General features: G+C 36.3%; 1 protein-coding gene across 1 annotated transcript in view; it reads left to right on the top strand.

The window, feature by feature from the left end:
• CELF2 (CUGBP Elav-like family member 2) overlaps positions 1-15,507 on the top strand; it is a 549,003-nt gene that overhangs the window by 89,975 nt on the left and 443,521 nt on the right. Inside the window, exon 2 of the mRNA XM_030959792.1 lies at positions 7,457-7,492. The gene's annotated coding sequence lies outside the window, so the exon portion shown is untranslated. The remainder of the gene's footprint in view (positions 1-7,456; positions 7,493-15,507) is intronic.

Below are 15,507 nucleotides of genomic sequence, written 5' to 3'. Positions count from 1 at the left end.
GGGAGTTACAAGAAGGTCTCAGCACAGGAATATTCCATCATGTTAATTGATTACTGCAATATGCTGCACATGAGGGGAAGGAAGGCAAAAGAATGTTATGAAGATGTTCCAGCAGGTCCCATCTTTGAGTAATGCAGTTTACTGAGGATTTATTGCCAAAGAATTTACTGCTTTTATTCACATTTGGCTCTGATTTAAGGATCTGATCCAGACTCTTGAAACAAATGGTAGACAAAACCTTGACTGTACTTGAGCTAGGATCTTTACAAAATGAAGTTAACCACTAAAAACAACCGTTAGCTTATTGAGGACTATCAGATTTTTGCATCTGGCACTCCACAGCTCTTGGACAACGCTGACTAAAACAGTTCTGTGCTAGGATACTCCCCTGACCACAGTCTGTGAATGACCACCTAAGGTTTTTTTACTTTTTATTTTATAACTTGGAATTATATTAAGTAAACAAAAATAGAAAGCATTAGTTTGGAGTAATCACCCATCCATAAAGTGTTGTTCACAGTCATGTCTAATTTATTTCAAATCCAGGTTGCATTCATTATTATTTCCATCCAGAAATGCCTTCCTTCTGTGTCTGAACCTTAGCTACAGCCAATTAGAAAAAAAAAATGGCAATTATTGTGTAAGCAAGGGAAAAACCATGACAGTTTGTGAGGGAAAGAGTAGTGTAAGGAGAGAGTTGGGTTAACATTAAAGCTCTGCATTTCAACCTCTTCACAATAATTTGGAATTTAAAATCAATGCAAATTACTAACGTGAGAGAGCTTTCAATGAAATCATGGAGACTGGACTTATGAGGCATCTGTGCCATAAACTGAAGCTTAACTGTATTACTGTGGTCAAAGTGCTGAATTAAAGGGAGTCAGAAGAGGGACAAGGGAGCAGAGACAAGAGGAATCACCTCTAAAACCTCTATAAATCTAACCTCCCTCCTCCCTGCTGACATCATTAGATTCCTACTTTGCCACTGAATAGTCTCAGGTATGGCTTTAGTATTTGACAAATGATGGCAATTTGAGGGTTTTATACTTGTGGATACATTGTAGGACTTACTGTGGGACTTAAAAGCATTTTTCTTGTAAATCAAATATTACCTTGGAAAATAACAATACTGGCAAATGAAACCAGTGAGGTGCCACTCAAAGCTACAGTCCTGCTTTAGTCATGTTGCTCTTTGAGAATCTAAAGATTTTAATCGTGCCAGGTTGCCACGTTTTGGGTTAAAATTCATGGGTATTTACAGATATTATTTTGGCCATGGAGAGTTCACTTACTAATACAATAGAGATTCTATTGAAGTCATGGAAATTTTTGCAGTATTATTTTTCAAATGCACTACAATGACTGTGAAGTTCAAACATACCTGAGTTCATATGTGACAAAGTTAATGAAAAATGGACTTAATTTGCAATGATTTTGTGTCTTTTGTTCTTCTATATTTGGTCTGTGTGGTGTTTATTAGGAACTTATTCGGTATAAAACCAGAATATTTTGATTACTTAATATCTTCATAGCAGTAGCTTGTGTTGATTTTTCTATTAGCGTTCCAACCTTGAATTAATAATTAAATAAATTACTTCATACATCTATGCTATTTTCAGTATCCAGTCAAGGCCAATGTGGTCTTACCAGAGGATACAGACCAACAATTACCTGCTTAGAGATTCATTCAGTAAGGTAATTCTTCATTTTTCAGATGAATTATCGAGTAAATACCCATGAGATACCAGTCCAAACTATAAAACCAAGGCTGTTAGAACCTAGTCTTGGGTTTTTTTCCTCCTAGGTTTCAGGAAAAGTCTAAGGGCTGGCAGCAAACATCAAGGGTAAGTTCTGTTTCCACCCTGTCCTCTGCATGTATGCAGTTACCCGGCATTGGGAAGGTTTAGCAAGTAAGAGGGGCAAATAATATGTATATAGCAGAAAATTGTAACTAAACAAAATCTGAAAATGGCACCAACTACTTGCTGTTGGAAATAACCACTGCAAAGATGTGCTTTACTTTCATGAGCAAGTGTGATTTTACGGAGTGCACTGCATGAAAGCCTAAGCCTTTTGAATATTCCTTCAGCAGTAATATTCCTCCTGTTGACAAATCTTTTAAATACCTTAGGCAAGCATTACTTCATGCAAATCAGATTTTCAGAGGTGCTGTGTGAGAACACATGCATCAGACCCAAATCCACCAGGATGCCAGGGATAAACCCGTGTTACCAAACCATGGGAAGATCAGAACTGGTTTTAAGAAGCAGCCTTCCTGGAATGCAGATTCATTTCTCCATAACACCACTTCCCAGACAGATCTATTTCTGAGTATCAAGTTTTTAGTTCATCTTAGTTTGTATTTCTGAACCCATGACTGTCAGCCACATATTTGAAAAGCCATCTATTTCTCAGGCATTTAAACTAACCTGTTCATGGATATGCATGGCTTGTAAACCTCCTTCCATATACCAATCTTAATGAGATTTTGCTCTTCAGCCTTCCAGTTACAGGCAAAACAGTCTGGTTTTGTGACTCTGGTGTGTCTGCTTTGAATGTGAAATAGGCTGGCAAGTTTCTGTCTCTCGTTTTTGTATCTGGGTGAAAATTTACGTTATGCACAGAGAAGCACAGTTTAAAATCAATAATAAAAATACTTTCATCTAACTTTTCTGGATTTCATTTAATTTCAGGTGTTTGTAAGGATAAAAAAATTTACCAGAGTTTATTTATCAGAGTCTAGAAAATTGTGAAATTTATGAGTCTAGAAAATGGAGCTCAAAAAAAAAAATATCCCTATCTAATTGTTAACAGCGATTGTGTCCAAAGTAAATCCCATTTAATATGGACTAGAGGATGTATAGGTAATTTCCAATTTAGGCAGAATGCCAAACAGCACAATAGATTTTATATTTCTCTCCAGGTGTGTAAATTGTTAATTAAACAAATTCAATTAGTTAAGTGAGGTATAAAGGACTGTATCCCAATAATGGTCAGCATTTAACCTTTACCTCTAGCTATGGATTATTAGCAGTATGAATTGTCTTGTGTGCAGCCTGAGAACTCATCCCTGGGCTTCCTGGGTGCTGGCTGTGGACAGGCTGATGTGACTGCCTGTGTCCAGGGGACTGCACGTGGCTGACACACTTCTGGCCAGCTGACCCATGTAATCTGATCTTCTGCACACTGCACTCTTGTAAAAAGAGGCAAATACTCTTAAATCACCATCGGGATAGTTTAACACATTTCAATTTGCATTTACAAGGGGTGACAAATGTGCTTAGAGTCAAATTCTGTGGAAGTTTATCAAAGAACCTTCATTTACTGGCAGCAACATGTGAGCATTGGACCAGATGATTTCAGGAGGTTCCTTCCACCCTATTTTTTTCCCTGCAATTCCAAGAATTATGTAATTGAGTGACTAAATTGAATCGAAGATTCTCAATCATTGAGCTCTGATAGCCAAAAGTAACCAGACTATCTCAGTTGGAGTTATCATCACTATGCTGATGTTACAGAGCATCTTCGAGTCATAGACTAAAGGTTGGAAAATATCCCTGAGATCATCGAGCCCAACCTTTGAGCAAACACCACTGTGTCAACTAAACCATAGCACTTAGTGCCATGTTGAGTCATTTCTTGGACAATCCCAAGGAGATAGTGAATCCACCACTTCCCTGGGCAACTTTTCCCAGTGCTTGACCACCATTTCGGTGAAGAAATTTTTCCTGATGTCCAACCTGAACCTCCCCTGGTGCAGCTTGAGACCATGTCCTCTTGTGTCACTGGTGCTGCATGGGGTTGTTGTGAAGGAACTCTCAAAGGGAAAGGGATTTCAGGCATCAGTAAATAACTATGGTGCCAGCTCAAAGAGGTTATCTTGAAATACCTGAACTCTTGAAGGGAAAGGGATTTCAGGCACCAATAAATAGCTCTGGTGCCAACACCTAGTGGTTATCTTGAAATACCTGTAGCCCAGAGTAGCTAACCTGAACTGCATGAAGCTTTTAGTGCTGCTGAAGAATTTCTTAAAGCTCATCTGGAGTAGGAATAAATTGTTGAGGAAGGAGATATGGGAATGGGGATATTACAGAGCTCACTGGTGAGGTAGTGGTTATAGCCCCAAGCTTTACAGGTTTAAATCTCCGGATTTGTTATTGGACTGTATCTGTTATTTTATAATAACATGATGATTTTTCTTCACATACTGGTGGTCTCAGACAGTTCGGAGCAAAAGTCTGACTCTGTTTGTCTGAACTGTGAAGGTCGATTCAAACCCAGGAATTTTCAGATCAGACAAACTGAGAAGCCCAAAACAGACAAATGAGAAGTCAGATGACTCAGAGGACTTAGTCCTGGACCACTTCCTTATCTCATAATCTTTGAAAATTACAAGTACACATGCCCTACAAAGTTAAGCCAAATTAAAATGGTTTTATTATTGATTTAAAAGATTCTAAAACCTCAGAATCAGATGCAGAACGCTAACAGAGTGTGTCACAAATTTAATTCATTTTTTTCAAATAAATGTTTCCATTCAGGAAAAGAAAATCAATTTTTTGAATGTAGTAGGCAGACAGATCTATTTGTTGTAGAGCTGTTGTTCAAGGAATCCTCAGCGTCTCATATTATCCAAGTTTAAAAAAATTGATCTAATTTAAATTTTTTAAATATGTAAATTATGCTCTCATCTGATTTCTGATGTGAGTCGGTCGAAGAGTGGGACTGCACCACAGGAATCAGCTCACAGATGGTTTGTGGGGGTTTTTATTTATCTTGGTTTAACCTTCATTATGGTGGTATTGAAGAGCCCTTTTGAGAGCCTGGTTCTGTGTGGGCAGGCAAGGAAGGAGAGGGACCCTGCAGGAGTTGAAAGAACACAGCAGACAGACAGGAGGCAAATGGGAAAGACAAGAAATGGATACACATGAAGTGAACAGCCAGTGGTGGAGGAAAAAGGACTTTTGGTTCATGGCTCACTTAACTAATCAAGGCAACAACACACAGGCACCACACCAGAAGATTTAATTTTGGGAGATTTTCAAGCCACAACAATGTATACCCAAACATAAAAATATAAAAAAAACCCCACCAGTCTAGAAAACATATGCCAATATTTCTTAGGTTTATATTACCTTTTCAGTAATAAAATCCTTGGTAGTTTCACCCTTGCTTTTGGCATGCTCAGCTTGGATCATTTTAACACAAACAGCAAAATTCCAAACATTTTTGACATTTGTCACAGTTTACTTTGCATTTTGGGACTTCCTGTCACCAATGTTTAGCTGAGGATTTTCATGGACTGCATATTCAAGTAGGATTATGCTTTCCCTGTCCTAAATCAGAAACCTAAAGCTTATGACTGGGGCAGCCTGAGAGTCTCTACATCAATGTCAAACTTCTTCCCCATATGATCTGAATCTGGAGAGCAGGTACCTAAATACAAAGGCTACTTTTTATTTAGATTAATGAATGGAAATTCTCTGCTTTAAATATTTCATATTGACTGAACAACATTGATTTTTCTATGTTGCTCATATCCAAATGTTATTCAATCCCTACGTTCTCCTAAGTAGCCATTGGTTCAGGTACCAAAACTTCTTTTCTCAGGTGGGATAATGCCATCCCTGGAAACATTCAAGGCCAGGCTGCTGTGGGCTCTGAGCAGCCTGATCCAGTTGAAGGTGTCCCTGCTCATTGCAAAGGAGTTGGAGCAGATGAATTTTAAAAGTCCTTTCCACCCCAAACCATTCTGTGATTCTATAATATCATTTTCTTCAATGAAGCTCCACATCAGTCACCAAAGGAATAGTAACAGCACCTACCTCTCAGTACATCAATAATTTTCTTTCCTTGCAGCTGTGATGGGCAAGGCCTGTGTAGGACCTCGGTTATGGCTATCATCCTCTGCAGCTACATTTTTCTTTGAAAGAAATAAAATTCCATCCAGTCATTTCATGACACCTTTTGAGTTTCATGGTGTTGGTAGCATGATAAGGTTTTGCTTTCTAAACATAGAGTAGACACCTCAAGTGAGTATTAATAACCTGCCTAATGTTTTTATCTCATTCACATAAATGCCCAACTTTGAGCATGGAAATAACTTTTTGAAGTTGGTGGGAATTTTCCTGTGACATCCTACACTTGCTTTAGCCCAGTGTGCATTATTGGGGCACTTAATGATTTTTGTCCTGACCATTTTAATGCCCATTCTAGCATCTGTCATGCATGAAATTCCTCTTACTGACACATTTATGTGGATAATCTGGCATTTAACTCCTATCTTTACTGAGTCAGGTGCATTTTGCTTTCATCTTTATTCTAAGCCAATATGGTATTTGCTGATTACCTTTATCAATCTCCCTGCGCTAAATTTGAGTATACTCACTGAACAAACTGCACTATAAACAACCTGTTTGGTATGTAGATAAGAACTGGATCCTTGTAATCCAAAATTGTTATTACTTCAGGCCCCAAAAGTGTAATTTAAGATCAAAGCTTGAATTGGTATCATAAATGCAATTCAAAATAAAGGAAAACCTGAATGATTTTCAGATAAATAAAATCAGGCTAAATAAATGTAAATCTATAACAATTTAGCTCACATACTTTAGTGTATGTAATTTAATTTTGTAATTTTTTGTTAGATCTACAAACAGAAAGAACTCAAGGTGTTAATCAGCTGAAGAGGTGAGAGCTGAGAGTACACGTTTTTTCTAGTACTTCAGAATTTTAGATCACTCGATTTTTTTACTGCATGTAATAGTATATTATATTATATTATATTATATTATATTATATTATATTATATTATATTATATTATATTATATTATATTATGTATATTCTAACTTCTAAATTTGATTTGCTACAATGTCACACATTCTTTTGTATGTTTTATTTTCCTTTACACAATTTTCCTAGCTCATGTCCATTACTTCTCATATCTTTAATACTCATTGTTTTACTTCTTTTAGGTAAAAAAATTTAAAACACACATGCACAAAAGGAGCAGGATTAGCAAAAAAAATATTTTTAGGTAGTAAGGAAAAAAAAGAAAAAAGTCCTACAGTTTGATATTAATTGAAATGTTGATAAGCAATAAAATATACATGATGGACCAGCTCTATAAACAGCCCCAGTATATTGGTCAGTGTTTTGAATATAATTTCTGCCTTTTCTTGTTTTCACTTAAATGTATACTGATGCAAGCAACAAAGTAATGTATCCAACTTTAGTTTAGACTACCTATGATCATGCAAACTTATCAACAGAATTTAATAAATAACTGAAATGGAATTGTGTACTCCCAAACGTGGTTAAATTTTACTTTTTCTTTCTGTAATAAAGGTTTAATAACATTTACAAGAGCTAAAGAGCTAGAAGAAAAGTGACAGCTAATATAAATATTTTCTTGATCACCATTTAATAAATACATTTTTTTCTTCTTTCCTTAGATATTCAGCTCTTTTCAACAGAATAACAAGGAGTAGGTAAGTTACAATGATGAATTATTCTTTCCAGTTGCATGTTCTATTTATAGCCTTTTCATTCATTAGAGCTTTTAATTTGTCTTGGGTTTCACACTCCCATGTATTTTTTTACAAAATAATTTATTGCAATCTATATTTCTTTCTTTTCAAAATTATAATCCAATTACTTTCTCAGTAAACAAGAATTCCTCCTTTTTATATGAAATGAACTACCAGCCAAAGCAGTTTCTGATTAGACAAGCTAATTTTGAAAGAACAGATAGAATGAAGCAATGAACTGGATAGAAATAATAATGGAGCATACCTTGTTAGATAACAAATGGAACAGACTTTGGAGACAATTAATGCATGAGATGCTTAATGCTGAGGTATGTTAAACAAATTTTGTCTTATTTATTTGCTGCTATAAATCATACCTAGTTTCCTTTAATAACGTCCCCTAATCACCCAGGTTACATCATATTTCTGTAAATAACTGCTGTGTTCTTTACTGGAAACCTCAGCACCCTTTTTAGGAGGGTATGTGTATATTTATATATACATAGATATAAATATAGACAGATCAATTGATTGATCCAGTAAGGGAAACTGGTCTAACGATGTTTGGGATTACTTTTGCTGGGAAATACTTGGTAATTTCATCCAATGGATAAATATTATTTCTTCTAGTTTGGGTTTTTTAATGAGTTACAGATTGAGAGGTCATTACTTGCTGGAGCTGATTCTGGTTCAAGTCTTATGCTAAAGTAGCACTTTTAATTGGGTTTGTTGTGAAGAGAAGTGTGTCAGACCTTGTTCCTCAATTTCCTGCACTTGAGTCAATCCTTCCTCCTTGAGTCTGAGGAGCAGCTCTTTACAGTCCAGTTGGAATAGCATAAGGATGAGATCACTTATAAATATGAGAAAACATCTTCTCTCACTAGCATTGCATCCAACTAAAGTTCGAGAGCCATCAAAAAGACTTCATTTTAAATGTGTGCTATTAAAGATATTAGCAGGAAGGTAGCAAAAGCCACCAGTACCATGAACAGTTAATCCTTAGCCTTGAAGAAGGAAAGGGAATTATGAGTCTTTACCTCTTTCTGCAAGCCCTGTAGGTACCCACATTATGCAGATTACATTGTTTTCCTGTACTCTTATAACTTCTATGAAACCAGTCCTTCTACTCCTGTTTGTGCTGCAAACTTCAGTTTTACCTAATGCTTTAATAGCAAAAACTTCAGGTGGTGGTGTTTCTGGAGAAAAAGAAACCAATCCTCCTAAATGTGTGAAGGGGTTTTATTACAAAAGCATTAACCCATTCCATCTCTGTTTCCTGTTTCCTGTTTTTATTTTTCAGCACTAATCACATGGAAATTAATATTTCCTGGTGAATGGTAACCTATCTGGAAGCACAGCATATAGTGATTTTTTTTTTACTTCCAGATACTTCCCCTTATTAACTTTCTTTCAGAGATTATGCTGCCAAATCCCTCTTGTCTCTCCTGTCCGTATATGAAATCATCTCTAGCTGCCTTCTCTCCCTTACACAAATTGAACCTTAGTACTGATCCAGTAAAATAATTTCATAGTTTCAACATCCTACTTATGAATCTGTGCCTAATTCTGTATCATTTCTCATCTCCTCTATTCACAGTTTTCCAATAAGTACTTTTGATTTCCTCTTGAGAGTTCCTACTTTGCAAGTCCTTTCCAAGATCATTACCTTTCAGGCTTTGTGATTTCTCTTAGAGTACCCACTCCTGTCCTGTGACTATCCAATTTACCAGCGGAGATTATTTTTATACAGATTAGAGCCCTTCTGCCTTTCATAAGTCCTTAAAATGTCAGAGAACCACTCTGCCAGAGAACACACAAATGTAGTTACAACTGAATGACAAGAGTTAATAAACATGATCAAATCTAACTTGGCCTGCCTGCTCCCTCTCATTCTATATGTATTCAGTTAAGAACAGAAGTTAAAAGGTGGGTCACAGACAAGGCAGTCATTGCATGTTTTATTTGTACATCCTATTTTCATTTCTCACAGGATCTGTTGCCAGAAAAAGACTTTTGCCTTCCCATGTCTCAATCAGAACCTCCAGGTGCTTCATACTCCAGTCAAATGTGACATAATTTAATAATTGCTGTAATGTGGGCTTCTATTTGGATATTATTTTCTTCCTGGCCAGCTGTAGGTGCAGAGTAAAAGATTTAGCACCCAGGCAGGTTGTGCTTTAAGATTCAGCTGTCTTAGGATGGGCAATGAAGGGATAGAGACAAGCCTTGGAGCTCAAATAGAAGCTCTCACATGGAAACACCAAGGCTGATGTGTTCCTAGTTTAGACTGAATAAGCTGAAGAGACAAGGGTGGAAAGACATCTGAATGTAGGAACCAGGGTGATGGAAGAGCAAGAGCCGTTCTGAGGAGGAGAAAAAGTGATGGAGGCAGATTGTAACAGGAACCAGCAGTGATATCAAACAATTATTGTATCAAAGCTCCTCCAGCATAGCCCTGTGAGGGGCCTGGGGACCAGGGAGCTCTCTGAGGAGTGATGGTGAATGATCTAGCCAAGAGAAAATGAAGATTTCAAGGCTTGCCTGTATTTCATTAGAAAGTTGAGTAAAATCTCCTCATTTCTGGGAAATTGTTCTGCTTTGATGAACCAGCATTTTCTGTAGAAAGACAAATATTCTGTTGATTATTTTGACCATCCTCATTTTCAGATCTTGTGCTATTTCTCTCTGCTCCTTGACTTCCAGGAATTGTCATTTTTGGTTACATTTGCACATTGCCTCAATACTGGCTGGAGTCAATAGATTAGGGCACAAACAGCCATAGAAATTGAGAGATTTGGGATGGTTTTTGCTTCCTATCTAATTAATGAACCCCCTAACTAATGCTGCCAGAAATTGAGACTGTCACATGACTGATCAGTCCTGAAAAATGGAACCATAATGCAACATTTCAATGTTGATATGTTCAGCATGTTTCAATATATTTTTGGTATTGCTGGCATAGAAATATACCACAGCAAAACATTAAATTGCTAAGTGGGGATAGTTTATACCCAAGCAAAGTACAATCACAAGTGCTGACACTGTTCTCCTCTCTTTTGTGGCAAAACTGATTTAAATTTAAGTTTAGTTCACACTTTTTAATTTATTTCTCCTTTTAATTTCCTCTTTTCATATAGGGAAAATTATGATCTTCTGAAGCTGACATTAAATGATCAAACAATATTGAACAACCTAATGAAAATCTTAAGCAAAAGTCATTGTGAATTAGGTATTTGCTAAACTGACAACACAAGCCTTTGTAAACCTGATATTGTTCTTATGTAAACTCATGAATGGAGACTTTCTCAAATAAATTACTTAATAACATCAGAGTCATTGGCTGAGTAAATATATCCCAGGGGCGCATACTAAGATTCCTGAATTTAAATGTTGAATAGAACTTCATATTTGTCACCTTTACTAACGAGTTTTTCCTTATGAAATCATTATTAGCATGAAAAAGTTAAATTTTGTATCTAATTTCTTGAATTAATGCTGTTTGAAGACCCTAAGGGTTTGAAAGTTCTTTCACTGGAATTCATCATTTACATAATTTTCATAGCCCCAACACTTTGCTCTCTGCTATGAATGCACATTGTGGGGGTTTTATGCATTAAAGCAGCAACTTCTATTTTTCTCCACACAAAACAATTAAGAGAAGAATAACAGGTAATAAACATTTTTAATCTTTAATATTACATTAACAGTGAAGTGCCATATTTCATGCTTTCACATCCACATTGCATGCTGAATGATGCATTTTTGGTCCCTCACTATGAAGATATTTGATTAGAAAAGAAAAACAATTGAGTTATTTGAGATCAGTGGAGCTTTCCATCATTTCCTGCTTGAGAAACTTGCGAGTGCACAGCAGCATGGCCAGATTTTTAAGCAGACTAGACCATATTTTCTCAACTCTACATTATCATAGTTCAGCCATGATCTATGAATGTTTACTTGATTTTTTTTTTTTTGTTGCTAATACAGCTTATTATATGGGAAATTTATTCTCTTTTAAGCTGAAACCAGTGCTGCACAGTTTCTGACCAAAATCTCCCCTGATGTTAACCTCTCCACTGCCTACTGTTATTAATAATAATTTTTATTACTGCAGGTCTTTTGCATTTGGGGTCATGGACATATGGTAGATGTAAGAGATATGGGTAGGATGGACCCAAAGTGGAAAACCAAATTAGCAGCAAAGACAGATTTAATATCTGCATCCTTTGGGCTTAGCATAGCTGCAAAGAAAACATGACAGTCCAGAGAGCGTTTTGTACAGAAAAACTGAACTTATCTCTGTGTCAGGGCTAAACTTGTTTGAAAACAGCCTACAAATAATCTTTATGTGCTAGACAAATCTGTTCCCTAATTTAACAATGCACATAAGAATTGTTATTGTTGCCATTATTATTATTATTATTAATAATAATAATAATTGTTATTGTTATTGTTATTATTCCTGTCTGTGTACAGTGAAAGCACTAATGTAAATGATGCATTCTGGTTTGTGGCAAAATTTTGATAAGGATTCAATGTGAGATGAAGTTTCCACTCTTAGGTATACATTTCTCACCCCACTATGGGTATCTAAAATGCCATTGTACCCACATAAAATGAACTGACTTTACCAAATGCTTCTCCCCTGGCTGGGATGGGAACACATTTAATGGAATTACTTCTATACTTGCAATATTTAAAGTCTAAATCTGAAGCCAAATGTGATCTTTGAGTTTGATTCATTTGCCCCCATATTCACATCTAGTACTATTTAGGAAGCCTAGTGTCATGTACTCATATAATAAAAGAATTTATGCCACCTTCTTACAGCAGCCCCTGGAATTTGTCTTTACTATCCCAGCTCAAAATGAAGAAGCAGCTTCATGTAGTTTAAATTGAACATAATTTACCTTGCACTGCTAAATGCAATGCAATTAGGTGAATACTGACTCTTTTCAAAGCCAGTTTATTGTGTGTCAGATATCCTCCAATCTTCTTCAAAGTTTATGTAAAAACACACTCCTGTTTTTCTATAGAAGTAAAATCACACATCTGTGTGTTTTCACCAGTCACAAAACATATAGAAATATCTTCTCGGTGCATTATCTAGATTATTCCTGTTGTTTTCCAACAGCAGTTTCTAGTGCCATGTTATGCGTTAATCTTGCTGCTCTTCTCACCTAGGGACAATACCAAAGGGTCTCAGGGATGGAAAATAAAGAGCAGTCTTGAATATATAGTTAACTATTAAATCCAGATGTTACAATTTTTGCTGATTAGTGTTTGATGTAGGAAGGTCTTAAATCAAATACTGGAAGAGAATGAGCCGATGAAACCCTGTAAGTCTGTCTTTTGAACACCAGCAGCTTCCCTTCAAACCTTGTCCAACATCTTCTCTCTGGACAAATCATTCTACTTGACAGAGTGGAGGAAGTCCAGTCTGTGTGATCAACTGTGCACAGTTTTAAATTTCCTACAAATCATGTTAGTGCTTTGAAAACATGTGGTACTGCAGGAATGAGCCATATCAAAGTTGTTCATTTTGGACTCCAAATGAACAACCTCAGAGCAGCTTGTTGGAAGCCCCTGGCACTTAGTTACAGTCAAATTTGATGATGGCTTGTAATGTGCATGTCAAAACGAGGTCAGCCATTTGAGGCTGCTCACTACCAACCTTCCTTTTCCGTGAGCCAAATCGCTGCCCAGATGCTCGTCGAGCCTCATTACCATAGTGCCAATGTTATCCAGGTTCAAATGTGGGGTTTGATGTTGCTCCAGACACACACTAAAGCCACTGAAAAACTCCATCAAGGACTTCTATGCTGCTCATGGGTGCCAAAATTCAGCTGGCTCTGAATTTTGAGGGATTTTGAGTGGTTTGCTCTGCCCTAGCTCACTGTGTTGTAAATTCTGGTTTGTGAGGTATCAGATTAAATGAATCTGGTTTGTGATTTATCACATTAAACGAATCTAGATGTTTGGGCTTGTTTGGCAATTTCCAATAGCTAAACCCCCAAACCAGAACTTCTCAAAATTTCCCACTAATTTCTGTGGACTCTGGATGCAGCTATGGCAAAACCAGCACCTGACATCCATTGCCCTACTAGGATTCACCAAGGTTGTCACCCTGTGATGATGTGCTCTTCAGACATAATTGTTTGTCTCTGATTTGCAGTATCTCCTGGTAACCCAGGCACTCTCCTTCTTTATCCATTCCAACAATAATGGGCACAAATTGAAAGAAAAGCACTCATGAAACTCAAATTAAAACATGTAGCTCAAATATTTATCCCATAGCAAGATTTGAGTGATTATAAATCAAAAGTATTTGGAATGATTTTAGGATTTCATGAAAATATATTGCTGCTTTGTAGACCAAAGCTATGAAAAATATGACTAATGGTACCAAGACAACAGTAGCTAAGTAATCATATCTGTTTATCCATTCTAGCTTGAATAACTCAGAGATGTGCTCCATTTCACTACAATTAGTGCATTGATTTTAGGTTTGTTGATCTAAGTTTCATCTGTCTATCTGTCTATCTATCTATCTATCCATCAGAAGACCTTGAAGGCATACAAAACTTGAGTTTCGTTGAATCATCCCACTATTTTCAGCTTTTTTAAATGTATTTATTAGATAGAATGAAAAAATATTTCACTTATTAAAATTTCTCTCAGTGTTGCATTTTTCCTTTTTGCACACTAGTACCTTTTAATGTTACTTCTACAAAACACACACTTCTCAGGAAATTTTACTCATTGGTATAGAATTGTGTCATAAGCTGGAGGAGAATATTCATGAACTGAAAACACTATTATTTTCTCTATGTTTTTTTCCTGTCATTTTGACCTTCTCTTCCTTAGTTTTTCACTTTCTTTTCCTTAGGTTTTGATTATCCTTTCTTTAGTTTGGGTACACAGTAAACTTCCTTATGTCATTTATTGTCACCATTGTCATTTCTCTTGTGTGACACACATTTTGTCTTTCCTCTATTCAGAAATGAGAAGATGGATGGTCAGGAAAGATTTCTTTTATTCTTATTCTGTTTTATTTTTGTAGCGTGTAAGTTCATATTTTTCCAGTGGTTTTCATTGATTTGAATTGCTGTAACAGGTACTTAGTGCAAAGTCTGAGCTTGTACAGTAATTAAAGTGAGAGAATCTCAAGCTATTTAACTTAATAAGGGGAAGTTAACCGACTTGATCAGAGTCTAATACTTGCAGAGGGAAGAATTTCTGATATTCATTGACTCTTTAATTTAGCAGAAAAGTATATAACAAGATCCAGGCAATGGAGATGAAGCTTGACAAATTCAGAGGTAGAAATAAGATACTCAGAGTGTAATTAACCGTCACATCTTCCCTACAGATGTGTTAGACTCTTTGCTGCCTGCAGTTTTGAAGTCTTAAAAGTATTCCGACAAAATCTCAATATTCAAATTCAATTTACTGCCCGGTTGTGATGATGATAGGCTGAGATTCCTGATGTGTATTGTGCATAAATGCAGGAAAGTAGCTTTGCAAGCCTTATTGGTTTTCACCCATGTTTATAGCAGAATCCTCCATTGAAGTTCTGGTTTCTGGTGAAAATTATACAGGAATAATAATAATAATAATAATAACCTATAATGTAAAGGCAGTTATATTATTATGTACTATGGAAACACAGGTGCCTTCTTCTTAACAGCCTGACTTTGACAAAGCATGGTCCATACTCCAAGAGATTAAAATAAGACTATGAATGTGGATTTGATTTCCTGGTGCAAAAGCCCTATTAAAATCAGTCTTTACACGAGGAAAAACACATGTTCACCCTACACACATTAGGAGTGAGATTCAGGTCTACAGACTAGAAATCTAATTTGAGCCAATTGTCAAGTTATGCCAAAATATCCTCCACAAAGTCAACAGAAAAGGGCTTCCAGAGGCAGGTCCTGCACATAAAAGTTTAGATTTTCTACCAAAGTTGTGGG

This window comes from Camarhynchus parvulus, chromosome 1A (assembly GCF_901933205.1).
Source record: "Camarhynchus parvulus chromosome 1A, STF_HiC, whole genome shotgun sequence".
In the NCBI taxonomy this organism is placed as follows: Eukaryota; Metazoa; Chordata; class Aves; order Passeriformes; family Thraupidae; genus Camarhynchus; species Camarhynchus parvulus.
This window is presented reverse-complemented; position numbering and strand designations above follow the sequence as displayed.